Raw genomic sequence first — 21,537 nt, forward strand, 5'->3', positions numbered from 1 at the left:
TAAATTGCCCTCTCCAAGTTGTAGGTCAAAATGATTGAGAATCCTGTCATTTTTCGTCATCATTTTATTTTGTTGTCATAAGTAATTTTTTTTCTTAATTTTATTGCCTGTCGTATTAGTCCTTTTTCACGTTGCTGTAAAGAACTACCTGAGGTTTAACTGATTCACAGTTCCACATGGCTGGGGAGGCCTCAGGAAACTTACAATCATGGAGGAAGGTGAAGGGGAAGCAAGGCATGTCTTACATGGAAGCAGAAGAGAGAGAGAGAAGGTGAAGCAGGAAGTGCCACACATGCTTTCAAACAACCAGATCTCGTGAGAACTCATTCACTATCATGAGAACAGCAAAGGAGAAGTCTACCCCCCTGATCCAATCACTTCCCACCAGGCCCCTCCACTCACACGTGGGGATTACAATTCAAGATGATATTTGGGTGGGGACACAGAGCCAAACCGTATAACCTGTAGTTCCACATGTACCTGGGTCGGCTCTTAGTCCCATACATTCCAAATTACATTATTTAAGCTTCTTACAAAAGGGCATGCTCATTCCAATGGGTTTCTTGTAATGTATATTTGATTAGGACTCATGTGCTATTCATTCAAACATTCCTTTGTTCGTCGTAAATTAGTTTTTTTTGAGCCAATATTGTTAGAGCTTCTTCTAACCAAGAAGGATCTTTAGAAATTGATGCCCTCTGTGGCCTTGGTAGCTCCCAGAATCGATGAATAGCGATTAGTTGTTTAAAGGAGAAAGAGTCTTCTTCAGATATAAAAAGGAGAAATGCCCACATGGACCCCACCCTCTACCCTGAGAAAGTTCTCAACTAAAAGCAATAGCCTTGTCATCTCACATCAGTGATTTCTCGTCCTACACATTCTGAGATGTGATCTCTCAATCCCATTTATGTAAAAGTGGAAGAGTTTGTCCTTCTGTCTGTATTCCTCTCTCATGTTGTCTTGTAGACCTCTTAATATCCATTCACGTGCTTAACATTTAATCTTTATCCATTTATTTTGCTCTGACCTAAGGCAGATAGTCACCTTCACAATTCTTTTAGGTAGTCAGAATGTATACAATGTGTTACGAAATCATAAACGGAAAAGTGGTCTTACAGTTCTTAAGTATTTTTTATATTACAAAGTTTTTAAAAAGCCAAGTTGGAAAAATAATATTTTCATTGGCAAGAGACATTAAGAACTGTAGTAATTGTTCACTAATTGGTTTCTCTGTGCCAGAGCTGTACTGGGCATATGGCTTATATAATTTACCTTGATATTCACGAGAAGCCTATGATGTGAGTTTTATCATTCTCATGTTAGAGGATACATGAGATTTAGATTTTACATGACTTGACTAGGTTTATGCAGCTAGTTCAAAAACCTGGGTTTCAGCTCATGTCTTTTAAAGTTTTAGGCTAATGTTCTTAAATATTAATGTGTAATATCTACTGATGATGTCAAATGACTGAATGAAAATTGCATTTTCTTAGCTATCATTAATAAGCAGTCTTCTCTAATTAATTCTGAGTTCATAGCCAAGTGTTTCCTTAAGAAACATATATGTAGGAAATATGTTTGTGTGTGTCTAGATTCTAGTGATCTAATGATACAGATAACCCCTGTGGACTTAAGGTGGAAAATCTAGTGCACCACTCAATCATTATGCATCAGCGAATGAGAATGAATCTGTATTTAGTTCAAAGAATATTCATTAAATAACATACTTTATTTTTTGTTTGGTAGCATAATGGGAAAGTAATCAACATGTCACCTTTGTTGGATTCTTTACAGCTGGATGATTTCTGAAATGCCAAACTTTACCGGGATTACGCCTTTCCTATATACTAATATTTAACTATTCGCAAGTGAATACAAGCTTTCGGATGGCTGAGGGATTTTGAGGGAGAAGTCTGCTATCAAGCATATGCAGAGCTTCTTTTTCTTCATCTTCCTTCCAGGCCTTGGTGCCATATTGAGAACTTATAATTAGGCCCTAACTCAAAGCCTGCCAAGAATGTATTTTCAATTTTTGTGCTTTGCTATCTCAGCTATTTCAATTACATATATCCATGCTGTAGGAAACATGTTATCCTAAATGTTTCTGGGGATTGATTTTTTTCCAAGTATTTCTAACTTTTGTTTAAACATAATAAAAGTTAACTGAAATTAACAGGAGAGCTTAACTCAGAGAATCTCATCAGCGATTGTGTCCATTCATTACTTTTTTTTATGGCAAGGTAGGCATTGCGCTGGGCATTTTTGGGATTTGCCTCATCTACTCTTCATAATAAGCCTATAACTTAAGTACTATTGACCTCCTTTTTAGAGATAAAGAAACTAACCTAGGGAGATTAAATACATTACTAGATATTCCACCTTATGACTTGGCTTCTAAACCCAAGCTTTTAACTACTTTAGTATGACTTGGCAAAATATATTTTAGATTCCTGTTAATGGCTCATCATAATCTCTTTCATTTCCAGAGGGAGTTAGCATTATCCTCATTTTGTGTATGAAGAATCTCAGATATTGGAAAACTGGATGGCCTACTCAAGATAACCTATTTGAGACATGAAAGAGTTGGAGCTTAGTTACTTTTTACTTTTTAAATGATTAGTATATGATGCAGAAGCTTGTTAATTATTATATTCCTTGCAAGAGAAATTAGTCTATATTTTAAAAGCATCATAAGTATAAGATAAAACACATACAACTGGGTTGTAATCATATAAAATATAAGCTTTCATATATTGGCTTCTGTGTTTGAAACTAACACATCTACATAGTAATAGAGTGGCCCAGCACCACTGAATATGAAACAAATTTTGTTTCTTTATGTTAGGAATCCAGTAAGCCCTGCGACTGGTTGATTTTGAAAGTCAGGTAAGGTTTCTTTACTCCCTGCAAGGAGGCATAGGTCCTATGAATCTGGGTTCCCGCTGGGGACAAGTTGGTATACAAACCTACCCCTGAGTGTGACACCAATCCTCTGTCCTCAGCATCTAATCCCAAGCCTCCCCCAAGGGTAATTTGAAGGTTCCCGGGATTTTGGGATTGGGGGTTACATAACTGCCAGGTGACTAAGGGATTTTAGGCTGGATAGAAAGTTTAGAAGACAGGGGCTTAGGGAGGCTCTGTCTACTCTTAAGTATCTTCACTGCTTCCCTCTGTCTTCCATCTTCCTTCTCATTCCATAACCCCTTTTTCTCTTATCTCATCTTCTTTCTATTTGCCTTCCTACAAAGGACAACAAAAAAGGGAGAAAGTGTGAAAATCTCTTTTAGTAACTTGGGGGTGGGGAAATGTTGCATTTTCTCTTTTGCTAGAATTCTTTCCAATCTCCACTTTGTACTGGAACTCCGCAACTTTCCACTTGCTCGCCTACAGTTCCTCATTTTTCTCAATTCCCTCTCTTCTGCCCGCAATAAAGGTGATACTAGAACACATCAAAATGTGAGGGTACTGTTTCCCACTGCTTTTCAGTCCTCAGTTGTTTCTTCTCTGCATGATAACAAATGAAAGCCAGCTACAAAAATTTCTTTGGACTCCATCAATTCTGTCAGGATTGTTAGCTATGACCAAGAACACTACTTACAATGGTGTAAACATTAATAAGATGTGTCACTCCGCATGTGCAGAGGAGGCGTGAACTCCACAATCCATTACCCTCAGGGAACATACTATATTTCTCTTGGACTATCTCAGGTTGTTTTTTTCCCACAAGTCGGCTTTGGCTTTAGGATGACTTATCTCAGGTAGTAAGATAGGATTCCTCTGAGTGTTGACTATCCTATTTCAGATTCCACGGCTCCAGCTATTGGTACATAGATGTAGATATGAACAGATACTGCAGAGGCAGATATGTTTAGACAACTGAGAGACCACAGATAATTGAATACATAGAGACATAAGTAGATAGATAGATAGATGATAGATGATAGATAGATAGATAGATAGATAGATAGATAGAGAGATAGATAGATGATAGATTGATAGAATAAGAACTTGAGTTTTTATTCACATCTGTATACTCAGTACCTTTCCCAGTGCATCACATATTGTGGGCCTGAATGCATGCTTACTGCGTGAATGGACAAAGAGGACTACATAGCTTCCTAACCACGAAGGGCTGCTTGTTATTTCTTGTACTCTGAATGCAACTGGAGCCCAAACTCAGAGTCAATATTGTCCCAATTTACTGAGACACCAACTAGCACAGTTCATTCAGACTTTGTTTTTACCACATTCCAATTTTAAAGAGCTTATCAATCCACCACTGTATGTGTGCATGTGTTACGGGCAAAGAGAGAGATGTATATTTTAATATGGAATTCAAACAATCTTGTGTTGGAAAGACCACAAAAGACATGAACCCTTTTATAACTTCCCTGCAAGTGAATGTTGACTCTATATTTGATTACATTTAGTGAAGGGAACTTAACCACCTCATGCATTTTTGAGAAAATCTGAAAAGTTCTTCCACATATTGAGTTGAAAACTATCTTCCTGTAACTTCTACCCATTTATTCTGCTTTTATACTAATTCCATACTTTTTCTTCCAGAATGGAAAGAGGCGAATGCTAATCGAGGGATTATAATCCCTGCTGAATAGCAGAAGTTTCTACCTTTGTATCCCCATTAAAGCATCCTTGAAACTATTCATTAACCTCCAAGGATGGCTCCTGGGACATAGAACATTTGAAAGCAGCAGCTCTAAAACAGAAATTTCCCAGAATACTCTGGCATGAGGACTTTCACCATTTTAATTTGGAGAAATGCTTTTTACCCCAATTGTATTTTCCCACTCATTTGTTAAAACTTAAGGAGACTCTAATACACTGCATATAATGGCAATTCCAGACTTTCCTCTGAAGAAGGAAGTTTGCATCTGCTGCCGTACATTTCTGCCATGGGGAAATTTCCATTTCTTACCTTTCTTTCTGTGTCTGGTTTCTACCTGGGGTAGAAGTGGGGGAAGTGAGTTCTGCAATCAGAATGTTGTACCAGAGGCACAAGACAATCACTATTAATGACATGTGCTGCTTGTTCATGGACTATAAGAGGAGCTTCATAAACATTTATTTCCCCAAACATAAGAGAATCATAAAGTCCCCTCTCACTAAACTGAGTAGCACTAATTTAATTTCATGACTTGCCATGGAACAATGGGCCTGAGAGGCAATAAATGTTGTCCAAGCATGATAATTTCTCATGATAAATAGCCAGGAAACAGAAAAGTGCTACTTAGAGACCTGGGAATAGGAGACAAGGACCACCAAGATAGTGGCGCTGTCACAACCTGCAAGGGGCCGTCTTAGAGCAACCCATCCGCTTGCTTTTGTACTATCAAAGGGTTCCACAAAGAACTCCAAAAGCTTCCGCTTTCTTCAGAGCCTCTTTTATTTTTATTAAGAGCAGATGGTGGCAGAAGTCCTCTGAGCACTTTACTAGCGTACTACCGTTCACCGAACAGCAGCCAGTCGAGCACAGAATAGAGATTTCTGTCCATCTGTTCATTTGCTTCTCCCTGCAGTCTCCATGGCAGAACAAGCAAGTGCAGTTTTAGTGTCAACAAGCATAATTAAAGGTCTGAGATGTTTCGTAGTATTGTGATTTCATACAGACTAGATAATGCCATTGACAGTAATTTATGTCACATCTAAATGATTTTACCATATAAATATATTATTGGCTTGTTGTTCAAGATATACTGATAATTTGTTTAAATCACCTGCAGCTAAGTACGTGCCTCAAAAATATCTCTTTTGCTTTTTCCTGTTTTATGTTATTTATATATTTCAACTAGGTACCCTCACATCATAGGCATCTTATGAGCTTGGTATGCTATGTTTATTCAAATGAATAAAAAGTTAGAGGGGAGAAGATATTTTTCATATTCAGCATATTTTCTTCATATTTTTCAGATGTACTCTGTGATCAGCCAACTATATTCTTATATTTGTCTAAGGAGAATCTTACGGTTCACTTAAAAACTTAATCTTTTTCCAAGGTAGGAGTTGCCTTGTTTTCATGTAATTAACTCTTAGGCAACACATCATAAAATAATTTTATTGTATAAAGAAAATAAATGATGGTTGATTTTAGGTGTCAACTTGACTGGATTGAGGGATGCCTAGATGGTTCACGATGCATTGTTCCTGGATGTGTCTGTGGGGGTGTTTCCAGAGGAGATTGACTTGTGAGTCAGTGGACTGAGAGAGGAGGACCTGTCCTCAGGGTGGGTGGGCACCATCCAGTTAGCTGGGGACAAATGAAACAAGCTGGTAGAAGAAGGAGGATTTGGCCCTGTGTACTATCTTCCTTCCAAAGTAGGACACTTTTTGTCCTCTTGCCCCTGGACATCAGGCTCCAGGCTCTTCAGCTTTTTGACCTCGGGATTGGCACTAGCAGCCTGCGGGGCTCTGGGGCATAACTGGGCGCTGCACTGTTGACTTCCCCGAGTCTTCAGGCTTGGAATGAGCCATGCTGCTGGCTTTCAGCCATGCTGCTAACTTTTCTGGTTTCTCAGCTTGCAGTTGGCCTATTGTGGAAATTCTCTTCCTCTGTAATCCTCCTGTGAGCAAGTTCCCCCTAATAAATCTGCTTTCATATATCCTACTGGTTTTATCTGTCTGGAGAACCCTGACTAATACACAGTATTAATATTGGGAGTTGTGCTTCTGCTTGAAGACTCAATATCAAATATCTTATAATAAAAAAATTACAAAAGTCATACAATATAGGGTTGTTTAATCAGCTAGGATAATTAAACAACATTCTGACACTTAAAATACAAACACAAATATGTTATAAAGGTGCAAATTGTGTGATGGTGTGTCCAGTTTATAAAAATAGGTCTTTTCTATATCATAATGAGTATGTCAACACACTGCTTCTCACTTTGGGATTAGATGAGTAGACCATGAAAACTCATACTCTAGTATAATTTTCTTGTCTGTGAAAGTCTTTTTGTGATTAAATGGTAAGATATTGTAGGTATATTTGGCCCCAGGCATGATCCTCATTTATTTAAGCCCTGGGTAGATTAATGACCTCTCTGACCTAAAGTAACTTCACACAGGCAGTCCTCGAATGGAGGAGGAATTCTATGTTCTCCTCCAGGTGGCCATAAATACTTGCTGGTTATCAAATAATCTTAAGTCTTCTCATTGAGGATGTTGGGGGCAAGGAAGTGTATAAATTTTAGCTGAGTGATGAAAAATGTACTCCGGTAGGCTGTGGGCTATGTCATATTTTTTGGAAGGTGTTGTAATTTTCTTGACTCAGTTGACTTTTTCAAGTTTGGATAGTAAAGAGCGTCACATTATAAAATAGATGGTCATGTACTTTCGAGCCAGCCAGTTTTCAGGAGTTTGAGATTCTGCTTTGAATTTTGAGAGTTCAGCAAATGAGAGACAGATATCACACTATCCAAACTAAAGAACTAAAGGACCATCTCAAAATTGTGAAATAGGACTCTTAGCTTCTGCTCATTATATTTACTTGGATGAAATGATGCCTAAACATGTATAGTGAGACAGAGAAAAATGTGTCCAGCTCTATAATCCTACAAAGTATTACCATCAATATTAGAATAGTTTCATTGTGTTATCAGTGAACTAATCTTATCAACTACTGAGTTTCTTAGCTAATATTTATAAAGTTTTTAATGATGTTTTAGGTGCTATTCTTTCTCTCTCTATATATAGGATTTATATATATATATATATATAGACTCATACATACATTAGTTTATGTGATTATATGTATATACGTGTACACAAGAACCTTATGAGGTAGGTACTATTGTTATTGCTCTTTCAGAGAAGGGAACCCTGAGGCATAGAAAGATTATGCACAAGCTCAACATCACTTAACTGGTAAGAGGCAGAGTAGGATCTGAAACTAGGCAGTATGACTCCAGAGTTTATATTCTTCCCCAGGGGTCAGCAGACCTTTTTCTGTCATGGGCCAGATAGAGAATATCTTAGGCTTTGTAGCCTGCACTGCAGGGTCTTTGTCTCACCTAGTCAACTCTGCTGTTACAGCTCAAAAGCATCCACAGATGATAGATAAATCAATGGACATGGCTGTGCTCCAATAAACTTCTATTTATGAACCATTTATGAACCCTGAAATATGAATTTCCTGTGGCACAAGATATGATTATTCTTTAGATTTTTTCCCAATCACTTAAAAATGTAAAAACGCTTTGTAGCTTGAGGCCCATTCCAAAACTGGTGATGGGCCAGAGGTGGCCTGTGAGCCGTTTATAGTTTGTTCACCACTGCTCTAAACTCTTCCACTCCAAACTGCCCATGTGGTTCATGTATGAACAGTGTTGGCATCGCTGTCCAGTTTGTTAGAAATGCACATTCTCCAGCCTACTGAATTACAATCTGCATTTCACCAGGGGATGTATATGAATGCTAAAGTTTGAGAATCACTGCTCCAAGCAGCTAAGATATCCTCTTTTTCATTCTAAAAAGACTGCTTTATAAAGGTTGACTTTTAGTCATCCCAATAATTAGAATGAGAATGAAAACAACTGTCATTTTTCTTGTCACAGAATGTTTGTGTTCATAGAGAATACTGTCCAAAACAGTAGTTTGTGAGAGAGGTTCTATTTTAAAGGGAAGCTGTGATCAAATAAATAGGGATCACTGTAATCTGTTCCAGTCTTGGAGATTCCCAATAACAATGAGTATGTCAAAGCCTCTGTGGAGTCCTGCAGGTTTTTAAGGTGCTTTGTTTAACCTGGTGTTTCCCAAACATAACTAGGGAACCCTTTTGGTGAGAAACACTTATTAATATCATAAGGGACTCTAAGAACATTGTGACTTAAGTAATAGTTTGAGGACAATATGGCATCAAGGAAATCAGTGGCCTCAGACAAGACCAGTTTGGATGCCAGCCTGATTTCACTATTTCTGTAACTACAGCAGGCTTGTCTTATACTCTGCAAGGTTGTATCATTCTGCACCCCCCATCCTGTTTACATCTATATGTTTTGTGGCTTCTATAATACTATTTCAAGTTATCTCACCTTTCTAGGCTTCTGTGACTCCACCCATAAACTGTGATAACATGTGAGATAAATGGGAGAAATGGCTTCCATGACGCCCATTTATAACATGTCTTACACAATTAAAGGAGTTAATATGTATAATATGCTTAGAATCCTGCTTGACACATAATAAATATTCAGTTTATTCTAGCTTTAATATCATTGAAGGATAAAATGCCATATAACACCCAAATGACCTAATCAAAAAGGGTTCAAGGCCCTAGACCAGAACTTTTTGAGCTGTTGGAAATGTTACGTATCTGCATGTCCAATATGGTAGCCACCCACCACGTGTGAAACTGAGCATTTGAAATGTCACCAGTGTGACTGAGGAACTCAACTTTAAACTTCATTTCACTTTCATTAATTTAAATTTAAAACACATCTGTGACCATTGGCCACCATATTAAACCATACAGCCCTAGACAGGTTGGGGTATTATCCTTCAATAGATGTTTAAAGGCTTGTTATGGGAACTTAACACCACTTTTCAGCCCCTGAGTACATCAATAGACAGGCATACAGATGTAGTAAAAAAAAAATATTTGATCACAAAATGGAAAAAAAATTAAGTGGAGCCCTTTGAAAATATAAAATTTTTCACATTTCATCTACAGCCTGAAATGGTTAAAACTAGACTTATGCCTCTGACCTATCAGTCTACTTAATGCCCCATAAAGCTTTATGAGGCTTTTTAAGAAATGGAGCTTGGGATTCTCAGTGGTGTAACTGTCTGTAGATTATGGCTTTGAGTGGCGCCGTTCCTTCCTGTATCACCCTCATGAGCTACCAGATGAAAAAAAAAATTATATGCCACAGTCTTTTTTCTGGAAGAGAACTGCATTTGTGCAGAGAAAGAAATTATTAACAAACGTGCTGAGCAAGAAGCTAACATACTCAGGGAACCAGAAGGTGTTCGCACTTTCCTGTGCTCGACGAAGGGATCCATTTTGGTTTTACTACCAGGAGGGAGGAAGTGTGAGAAAAGGAGGGCAAGGGGATACAGCCAGATGCAGAGGGTGTTCTGTGGACTCTGAAATCCATTCTAAAGCAACCTAAGTGAGTGCAAGTTTGATATGAGTGAGGGGTGTTGTCTGAAACAAAGCCTCATAACTAAGGTGGTGTGAGCAGATGCTATAGCAAAATAGAGGAGAGAAGATGAAGGAAATTAACATGAATTTTCAGGCCAAATTATCTGAGATGCAAAATTAAACTAGGTACACTATAGAGTCCCTTTGTGCTTGTCCCATTAGCAGAGCAGCAGCCTTCTACCGCCCCTCTTTCCCTCCCCCAAAGATACTTCCTGCATGGTACTCCATCTCTCCTGAATGCAAAATTGTCCATGCATTTGCCAAAGTTAGAAATCATGGAGCTCTTTCCATCCTTGCTGTAGTCGGTCAGTCCCCAAGTCCCAGCTTCCTATCATCATGTCCCCTAAATGCGTCTCTTCCTTTCAACCCTTTCTCTCCAGTCCAAGTTGTCATCAGCTTTTTTTTCTGGAGCATTTCAACAGGCTTGTCTTCCCACTGAAGTTTCACTTCTACATTTTTTCCAAAGGTTGCTAAAGTGATCAATGTAAAACACAGATCTGCCCACGTCCCTCTACTTCTTGAAAACTTTTCAAAGCTCCCCATGGCCCTTGAGGGCTCTTTCAAGAGACATTGAATGCCCTTCACAGACTAGCCTAGTGCACCGTTTCTTCTCAGCTGCTGCTACTTTACTTCACAAAATCTATGTGCCAGGCAAACAGAAGGCCTCTAAAAGGCCTTGTTCTTTCTTGACTCTTCTAATCTCCTTGCCTGAAATTCCCCTTATCCTGTCTCTCAGGCCTACATTGCACTCCTCTTTGAAGGCTGGCTCAAATGCTATCTCACCCATCCAGCAGGCTGTGACCTCTCTTTTCTCTGAACTTCTGTTATGATTCACACTGCACACCTGTCAAAATTTCAGAGCTTGACAGATATAAATTCTTATTTAATGCCTTACTTGGGGCACTTCTTCCTCTGCCCCACCACCCCATCTTCAATGGAACTGATAGCTCCATCTTTGGCATTTGTGCAGACCCCTCTGTTGTGCCAGACCCCTATTGACTCCAGTAGGGATGGCACTATGTTCAGGAAGCTAAAAAAAAGACCTGTAGCCAGCCAGTGAGAAATAGGGTTTAGTGAGGATTTATATACAGTGGCAGTCCATTGGCAGCAGGCTGGACAGGAGAATTGCTGCCATTCACAAAAAAGCATGCAGTTTCTATAGCATTTTCACTCAGCACCCTCCACTTAACAATCTCCATTTAACCCAGAACAAAGGGCCTTGGTTCCTTGAAAGTCCTGTGCTCCAAGAAATGAGACCGGGATTCAGATGTCTTTCATAGATAAAGAATGAATCTCTGGGTTGGCAATTCTTAGATTCCCTGGCTCTGGACTCTGAATAAACATACTTCTTAGACAGTTGAGTCATTCTCAAGGTATGCTTAAATTATTACTGTTAGGTGCATCTGTCATATACCCCCTATGGTTGCCTATAACACTTTGTAATATAATTAGTTGTGTCTATGGTTTTGTCCCAATCAAATTGTATCTCTCTGAGTGCAACTTTCTGGGCTTATTCTTGATTATATCTTCAGAACCTATGACAGTGCCTGGAACATTTCACATGCTTACCTGCTTAATGCATGCGTTAAATAAATAAAAGAAATGAATGGATGTCAGTAAAAGACGAATGGAGAAAAAAAACAAAAGCAACATTCTACATTATTCAATTAGCCATGCTACATTGCAGCATTTTGAATGCCAAATGCAGAAATTTTTCATTATTCCTTCCAAGGCTTGAGAAAGGCAGTTTCTCTGTTGTTTAATATGCTCATTAGTTACTAGCTTTGAGATACAGCAGTAACAAAATGCAATTAATCAGACAATTCTAATGCCAAATTATATCTAAATTTCTGCTCTTTCAGTTACTTTCAATAGCTTTGAGGACAAGAGCAATGCATTATGCTATCTTTTTACTCCGTATCTTGCCATGTCCTCCAGCACAAAACAGTAAGAGTTCCTTAAATGATTGATTGATTATCATCAGAATGAAATCTATTCCACAGATGTAGGGTAGGGTGAGATTTGGCAGCATTTTTTGGCTATTTCTTGGCCTTTTACCATGAAAAGCCAGCATGTAAAAATAGAGACATTTCCAAAACTCCAAATATATGGTTTGTATTTTGCAGATTTGTAGTGAAATTGTAAGTAGCCTATCACCAGGAAAAGCTGTTGGACTTAATTTGGATTCAAATGAAAAGAACAATCGAAAGACCTTTTTCAGCAAGGATAACCTATTGACATGTAAGAGAGGATGATAAATCGGTTCCTAAAAAGCCTAGGATTGTTTTTCCTGTGAAGAATCTTAAATGAGAAAAGCTGAGGAAGAACTAATATGGTCATTTCAGTTCAAGTGTCATTATCATTACCATGCAGGATGTAGAAAATATTATGCAAATTTATTAACTGAACCGTGCAGTCTAAAAGGAACAAACCAGAGGAAACAAATGTCTGTGATTCTTACACTGTGGTATTCTGGGGCATGTACTTTCAAAGATTTCTGTTCATTGAGATCTAAAATTCTTGAGAAGCTTGTGGCTTATTTTATTTCATTTTTACCCTTCCATCCACAATTGGCACTTGTTCTTTCACTCAACAAAGATTTACTGCGTGTCATAGATATTCACCCTAATTTATTTTATTTAGCATCTCATCAAAATCATGACATTGTACTATGTTGAAAAGTGGCCTATTTACACAAATGTCTAGTACAATTAGGATATTTATTAATTGAAACTCTTTCAGTTACAAAATATAGAAACTCAAGTCACACCAAAATGGGAATGTATTACTGCCTATGGCTAGACAGTTCAAAGAGTAATTTCCATTCAAACAATGCTGCATCCAAGATCTGTACCATCTGTGTATTTTTAGGAGGCTAATTTTTCTGCAGTTCTTTCCCCTGCTTTCCACTCTGTTGGTTTTATTTCCAGCTGACCTCTCCAGACACATATTCCAACTCCAGGAAAAGGAAAAATTCCCATGAAACTTCTAGCAAATGTCACAGAGTCAACTCTTACTGTATCCTTCCTGGGGATTATATGCTCTTCTAAACTCACTACGGATGCAGGACATTTTCTTGACCCCTTCACAGGACTCGTGACGGGGGTGCCCTGTTTACTCAGCATGCCATGCTCAACCCCTCGCAGGAGGAAGCATGCGGGTGAACAAGTGCAGGAACTGGCTGAGCACTTCTGAGCTGGTTGCAGCAAACTCCATTTATTCGGCTCTGCCACTCTCCACCCCTTGCAGAGGGAGCATGTAGGCAAGCCAGTGCAGGAACCAGCTGGCTTCTTTAGAGTGGCAGGAGCAAACTCCGTGCAGGGCCCTACAGCAGTGTCCAGCTGGAGGTGTCTGTGACCCCAAGGACCCAGAGGGTGTGTTACAGTGATCTCTTAGTGCTGTGATCCACAGATAGTGGTGCGTCATCAGCTCAGCGGACCCTTTGCCTCGTCCTGCGATGTGGCTGCCCTCTGCCAGCAAGGGCAAAGGGCCAGTGTGACAGCTTTTTTGGGCATCCGCACTTGGTGGGTCCCAAATTCTTGTCTGGTGCCCAAGAAGGAGGTCACATAGATGAATTGAAAGATGGTGAATGTGGAAATTTTACTGAGCAATGAAAGTGGCTCTCAGCAGAGAGGGGAGCTGGGAAGGGGACGGGAAGGGCAGGTCGCTCTCCCCTGAAGCACCTCTCTGCTTGTCTCCTCCAAAGTCAAGTTGCCTCTCCCTGACATCTATCCACTTCTCTCCTCCACCAGCCGAGTCTGGGATTTTTATAGGCACAGGACGGGGGGCAGGGTGGGCCATGGGTAGTTTTGGAAAAGGCAACATTTGATTGGTAAAATGACATTACTCAGAAAGAACCAGTTGGGAGAGAGCAGGCAAACAGAAATAGAAGTTCTCACTTTGAGCCACAGGTTTCAGGCTACTTTTGACTTGAAGATAGGGTTCCCACCAGGCCCCTACCCTTGTCTGCGTAGGGTCTGTCTGCCTTCTGCCTCTGTCACTACCAAGGTCAGGAAAGTAGAATATTTTGAGGGACCACGCTGGGATTATACATCTAACTCGTGGAGCCAGGCATAATATTAGCTCCATATAAACCACAGGTGGGGAAGGAGAAGCGGTTCCATGAAAGAATGCTACGTAAGAGGAAAAAATATATATTTGTTATCTATTCCAGGAATATGATCTACAGCTAGTTCATTGTGTAAATTGTTCTCCCGTGTGAGAAAAGCAGAACATATTTACATCACATGAACTATTTTAAGTTAACCTGATTTCCTGTTTTGAAATAGCCTTTAATTCATTATTTTAGGTTAGAAATTATGGAAGATTCAAAGGCAGTTTGCCTGCTATTTGTGTCATGGGAAAGGCCTGAAACCCAAACAAGAAAAACTGAGCACTGTCACTTGCAACTCAGGGAAAAATAATTCTGTAAAGAGTCTCTGAATTTGTAGCTATCATTTCCTGTGTTGCCCTAACTAGATGTCAGTTCTTCTACCTTTGAACTCTCCTGGCACTTTGATTGAAGATCTCATGTGGGATTTACCACACGCTACCTTGAATTATAAATAGTTGTGTACTTACCTTAGTGCCCTAGGAGATGATATGCTACTTACAGAACGAAGGAAAATTTTCTTCATCTATTCTATGCATCCTCATTTAGTGTTTGTTACTGGGCCTCATGTAACAGTAGGTATCAAATAATCTGTTAAACATAGTTCATTTTTTCCTTTCCTATTGTGAAAAGCCAAAATTACAGCAAATTTAGTTATATATTTAATTTTTATTCATGATTTATGAATTTTGGAGTAGCCTCCATTCTGCAAAACAGAATGAGAGTTCCCACTGGACAATAACAGAACATGGAAATTTGATGGGTGGAAACAAGGAAACAGAAGAATAGGGGAATAGCTGTTTGGTTAACATCAGGTTACTTTAGGTTACTTTTTTGATAAGGGTTAAAGCAGAGGTACTTCCTTAATACGCTGACTCAAGTAGACTGGAATCTGTTTTCAGGAAAAACTGGTTTGTTTGGGGATGTATCAGTTTCCTTAAATTTTCAGTTTGATTGTATGTCATTTAGCATACGTGATTCCCTTTTTGTTTGGTCTGATCTCTTGGCGCCTAGTGCAGAAACTCGGTCGAAAGCAATGGCCTCCAGTGATATCAGTTTAACAGAATAAATCACTATGCAAATTCCAGGTGCACTGCTTTATTATCAGAAGTCACAAATGTTTTAGCAAATTGTTACTGAGTGTGCACTGTATGCCAGGCATGGACTGGATGTTTGTGTTTTTGTTACCAACTTTAATTTCCTGGGCTCTAGATTCCACCATGGCAGAGGCCTGTCTGTGTAGGCTCACCATGCTTTCTCAGGGCCTAGTACACAGTGACTCTCATTGGTGAGTAAGCATTTAAACAAGCCATCACAACAATTCTTTAGAATAGTGGTTCTCAGCCAGGCGTGGTGGCTCTCGCCTGTAATCCCAGCACTTTGGGAGGCTAAGGCGGGTAGATCACCTGAGGTCAGTTCAAGACCAGCCTGGCCAACATGGTGAAACCCCATCTCTATTAAAAAAAAAAAATTATGTGAGTGTGATGACACATGTCTATAATCCCAGCTACTTGGGAGGCTGAGGCAGGAGAATTGCTTGAACCTGGGAGGTGGAGGTTGCAGTGAGCCGAGATTGCACCACTGTACTTCAGCCTGGGCAACAAGAGCGAAACTCCGTCTCAAAAAAAATAATGGTTCTTAACCAGGGGCAATTATTTCCCCAAGGGATAGTTGGTAAAATCTAGAGACTTTTTTTTAATCATCACAAATGTGGGAGAATTCTACTGGCATCTAGTGGGTAGAGACCGGGGATGTTACTCATCATCCTACAATGTGCAGGACAGCTCCCCACAACCAAGAAATTATCTGTCCAAAAATGTCAATGGTGCCAAGCATGAGAAACCTTGTTTTGGAATAACCGTATTATCACTATATACATATAAGGAGACTAATGCTCAGAAGGAAAATGTAAATTCTCCTAAACTCATATTGGTGGTAAATTACAAAGCATAAATTTTAACCAAGGTTTTTTGATTTTCTGATGCAGAATTAAATATCAGTTTGCATAATTACATGTAAATTTGTGCTTGGATTGTCAGTCATAATTTAGAAAAGTATATAGGATGCTTCCTAGTTAATTACTCAGTACTGTACCACCAGCTTAATAAGGCAATGTGCTGTTCTGGTTTACTATATGGCAAACCGGTTAATGTTTTAAAATCAAAATAGTGGACGGGATTTAAAAAAAAAAAAAAGGTTTTCCAGTAAAAGTCTGTTTGAGTTTTGTCATTGATTGAAAAGTCAAATAGGCCCAGAAAGGGCAGTATCTCCTTTCAGATATTTCACATGTTCACTCTTTTGAGGACTGGATTTATTGGAATCAGACTATACTATTATATCAAGGTTCCAATCAGATTTCCTGAAAGGTTTATGATGCTGGGGATAGAGTCCTAAAGTTCATCTTTACCAATCATGTTAAAGGAATCATTTCTTACCTCTCCAAAAGATGTTACATTATAAAGCATTTTGGACATATTCATAGTTCTAGGGCAAGAAATATTGCTGAGGTAAGAGTTATTCAATTAAAGAAATTGAGTATTTAGGATACTTCACTGCAGTTATAACTACATGGGAAGGAAAGAGGTCTGCATCTCTTTCTGATAAGTGTCTTCCTCGACTCTCATCATCTGTTTTCAGTATCTCAAAGTTAAATTGGACCTTCCAGGCTCAAAAAAAGTTATACTAAGCAGTATTCTCCTCAACTGAAGTCAGAATACAATAGAGGAACTAACTATGAAAATATTTAGAAATTTAGAATGAGAAAAGTGTTATTGTTAAAAGGTCATCCCTTCATAATTTTAATATACACTATCTACAGCAAACTTGCAAATCAATATTATGATTACTTTATTCTTTGGGATACTGAGCATTTCTACTGAGGAACTCCATCCATGTGGTTCAGACACTATCTTAGAAAACTAGTCTCATTATTTTATAAACAAAAATCACTTCTTAAAAAATTACTAGATGACTGTCATTCAGTATGATTAAAGCCAGGTAACATTTTTCTTTTTCCAAAACCAAATATACCATTATAAAGGAAAGATTGTATCCAATTTGTGGAGAGTCTAAAGAAAACATGTCAGCCTATTTCATTGGTTTCTCAAGTGGAATTCCAACCTTTGAAATTAAGAAAACTTAACTTTGGAAAACACTTACCTACATAAGACAGTATCTGTAAATGGGAAAATATTCATTGGTAGGTGCTTATTTTGTTATGTTTCAAAGGTCACAAACTAGAATATGATATTTCCTTTTCATTCAGTACTAATAAATGTTATTTGGCTATGATTGACTTTAGTGCATTTTTGTGTAGCTAGCCACACCACTTAGAGAATATGTGGTAGCAAGGTATGTTTTCTTTTAGTCCCTTTCTGTGTCGGGAATTACACCCTAAAAATGATTTATACTTTATATTTATGGGATCATGGAAGTTATATAGTTTAGAACCATCCAGGCTGGAGATGAAATAGGAATTTTACCAATATTTACATTCAGAAGTATTGAAGTTGATGCTTTTAAACTGTGTCAAAGTTCTGACACAACAACTTTGAGTCATATTTACCCTTTGAAACTAAGCCAAACTAAAAGTATCCTAAAGATTTAAGACATTTCGTGATAAATCTGCTATTCCCAAATCTGTGCGTCTTTTGTACCCTTTATCTTGCGGGCAAAAATGTAAATGTATGCTATATATTAGAGTCGCGGGGGTAGACAGAATACATATTATTGAATATGTATTCAACAGTAAGAGAGAAAAAACAATGAACAAGAGGAAGAAATCCTTATAGTAGATCTTAGTGGCAGCCAAATTTGAAGCATTAAACTACTGTCTTGATATTCACAGTCTCTGGTGGAATACTAGGAGTAGATAAAGTGTCTCTCAGACAGATTTTTTTTTAAATTTTTTTGGGGAGCTAGGGGGATGGAGTTTCACTCTTGTTGCCCAGGCTGTAGTGCAATGGCGCGATCTCAGCTCACCACAACCTCTGCCTCCCAGGTTCAAGCGATTCTTCTGCTTCAGCCTCCCGAGTAGCTGGGACTACAGGCACCATACCTGGCTAATTTTGTATTTTTAGTAGAGACAGGGTTTCTCCGTGTTGGTCAGGCTGGTCTGGAACTCCCGAGCTCAAGTGATCCACCTGCCTCAAACTCCCAAAGTACTGGGATTACAGGCGTGAGCCACCACACCTGGCCCAGACTGTTCTTTTTCTATGTGAGGTCCTACCGTAACTATTCTAAACAATACCATTCGTTATCCAAGTTTGTTATAGACTTACTTATGGATTATTGATAAAGAGCAAATCTGTCATCTAAAAATGCTTTCCTTTAGAAATCTGGATGATCAAAACCAAGAGAAACAGAAGTGGGCCCTCTGTTCCATTCATTTGGGTAATTTACTCATTCCAAGGGTATCGATTCTATGCTAGGCTTGTATATGGTAAGTGCATTAGTCAAGGCTCTCCAGAGAAGCAACAAATAGTAGATCTATGAAGGGAGAAGGAAAGTTGTTTTAAGGTTTTGTCTCTTAGGATTATGAGGGCTGGAAAGTTTGAATCTGTAGGGCAAGTTGTGGGCTTTAGATCAAAAGAAGAGTTGATGTTACAGATCAAGTCTAAAGATAGTCTGGAGACTGAATTTCTTTCATTTCAGGGAATCTCAATCTTTTCTCTTAAGACCTGCAACTGATTGGATGAGGCCAGCCCACATTATGGAGGATAATCTACTTTACTCAAAGTCTGAGTTAAATATTAACCGTATCTAAAAAGTGCTTTCACAGCAAAATCTAGACTCGTGTTTGACAAAGGAACTGGGTACCATAGCCTAGCTGAGCTGACACATAAAATTAATCATCACAGTGACATAGCAATGATTGAGACAAACATGAGAATCCAGCCAGGACAGAAATTTATCCTGTTGGAGAAGACAAATAATAGATAGACAATTGCTATAAAAATGTGATGGAGTATTGTTGAGAGAAAAAAGAGTTACTAAAAAAATATATATATAGTAAACCCAACCAAATAAAACAAAACTGCCTGTGTACCACTATCCCTATTCTATCTCACCATCTTTTGTCTGCAGTAGAAATGAATCAAGAGAGACATTTGATAGAAGTGATTTCAGGGACACAATCTTGCATGCCAGAAAAACATATATCTCTCAGTGAATCTGCTTAGTCAGAGGCCTCCTCATTTGCTTAGTTCCTTCTGGTTCTGAAATACTATAGCATTAAAGATTATCTGAGCTGATCTATTCAATGGGGAATCACTACCCTACCCTGGTTTTAGTGGAGAGGAGCCCAACCAAACATGCAACATTCATTGGCCAGTTGGCCTCAGTCCTTACGAAGGCCAGATCTCTCAGCCTGGACTGGTTCTTACAAAAATACTTATGACTCCTCTCATGTATATATAGTGGCATCAGTGTATTTTGGTCAGTTCTAGAATCAGCTGTAAAATGTAATTTCTAATCATTAATAAACAAGTAGTGTGTTTGAGAGCCCATTTATTAACAATGACAACTTTATTACAGAGTGAATGTGGGCTAATATACATTAACAGCGATTAACTACTAGCATGTTTGTTAGTTTGTTTGTTTCTTTTGAGACACAGTCTCACTCTGTCACCCAGGCTGGAGTGCAGTGGCACAATCTCAGCTCACTGCAACTTCTGCCTTCTGGGTTCAAGCGATTCTCCTGCCCCAACCTCCTGAGTAGCCAGGCTAAGTTTTATATTTTTAGTAGAGACAGAATTTCACCATGTTGGTCAGGCTGGTCTGGAACTCCTGGTCTCAAGTGATCTACCCACCTCAGCCTCCCAAAATGCTGTGATTACACCTTTGAGCCACTGTACCCACCCTAGCATGTTTCTTATTTAACATGTTACTCTTGGTGTATTGTACCTACAGTAAAATGTCCTCGAAAACTTTCGGACAGAACTATAAATACCTGATAAATACTATGAAGGAAATACACAGAGCACTATGAGCATGAATAACGTGATAATCTGAGATATATTGGGAAAAGGGCAGGATCTCTAAAGTCTCCCCAGAGACTGAGAGTGAGGTTGAGAAGGGAAGACCAAGTAGAGGCTGACTAGACAACCGAGTAGAGGAGAAAAAGATGGAGCACTCCAGGCAGAGCCTGAACACAAGCAGTGGCCCTGAGACCTAAAGCAGTTTGGTGCATTTTAGAAACTGAAAGAACTGAAAGAAATCCAGCCTGGTGGAGTCTGTACCTTTCATGATGAAATACCACTTAAGAAAACAACACTTCCTCCACAAAGGCACTCATCTACGGAACAAACTGGACTCTGCAGTTTTCAGGCATAAACCAACTTTCCCCAGGTTCTTCAAACTGTTATTTCTGTGTGATTCTTTTCGTTGTCCCTGATTTTAACTCTTAGACAGGACCCAAAGCTTTTTCTGTTCCTCTGAGTCACGAGAACAGTCTCATTTCAGTCACGAAAACATCCAGCCTGGTGCGATAATCGGAACTTCTAAGTAAAGTCAGGTTAGCGTTTTAAAGTTAGCCTTCCCTCCCTTTCGTAGTTGTGAACTGACTCAGGCTTGGACATCTCAGAGTGGCATGGTTATCTTCTCAGCATTTCTCAGTTCTAATAGTTCTACATCCAATTCGGAGATCTAGTGGCTGTTGCAGTTTTAACCAGTCTTTGATTGCTCTGGAAGCACTTATCTCCCCTGCCTTATTTCAGAAAAGAGGTAAAGCTCTCAGCATTCCAGTAAACTACTCTAAGAAAAACTTAAGTCTCAAGTCCTTAACACCACACTCCTGCATGGGTTTTGACTATGACCACTAATGCTGAGAGGCAGGTTGACAAAACTTGACTCTGGCAGGTCTCACATGTATTGTCTTGCAGCTCACTTCAGGATGTGGATGTACTCGCCCTTGGGTATTTTGGCCAAAACTAAGACAGCCAAAGTCCCATTAATAAAATTCCTTGCTACTTTAGCAAGGGAAAGAGTGGCAAGAATAGTGGGCAAAGGCCAGATCATGCCAGGCCTTGTAACCATGATACATAGAATTTTTTTTTCTTTTTTTTTTAAGATGGAGTCTCACTCTGTCACCCAGGCTGGAGTGTAGTGGCGCGATCTCGGCTCACTGCAACCTCTGCCTCCCGGGTTCAAGCAATTCTCTGTCTCAGCCTCCCAAGTAGCTGGGATTACAGGTGCCCACCACCATGCTAGACTAATTTTTGTATTTTTAGTAGAGACAGGGTTTCACCCAGGCTTGTCTTGAACT

This window comes from Gorilla gorilla, chromosome 2 (genome assembly GCF_029281585.2).
Source record: "Gorilla gorilla gorilla isolate KB3781 chromosome 2, NHGRI_mGorGor1-v2.1_pri, whole genome shotgun sequence".
NCBI lineage: Eukaryota > Metazoa > Chordata > Mammalia > Primates > Hominidae > Gorilla > Gorilla gorilla.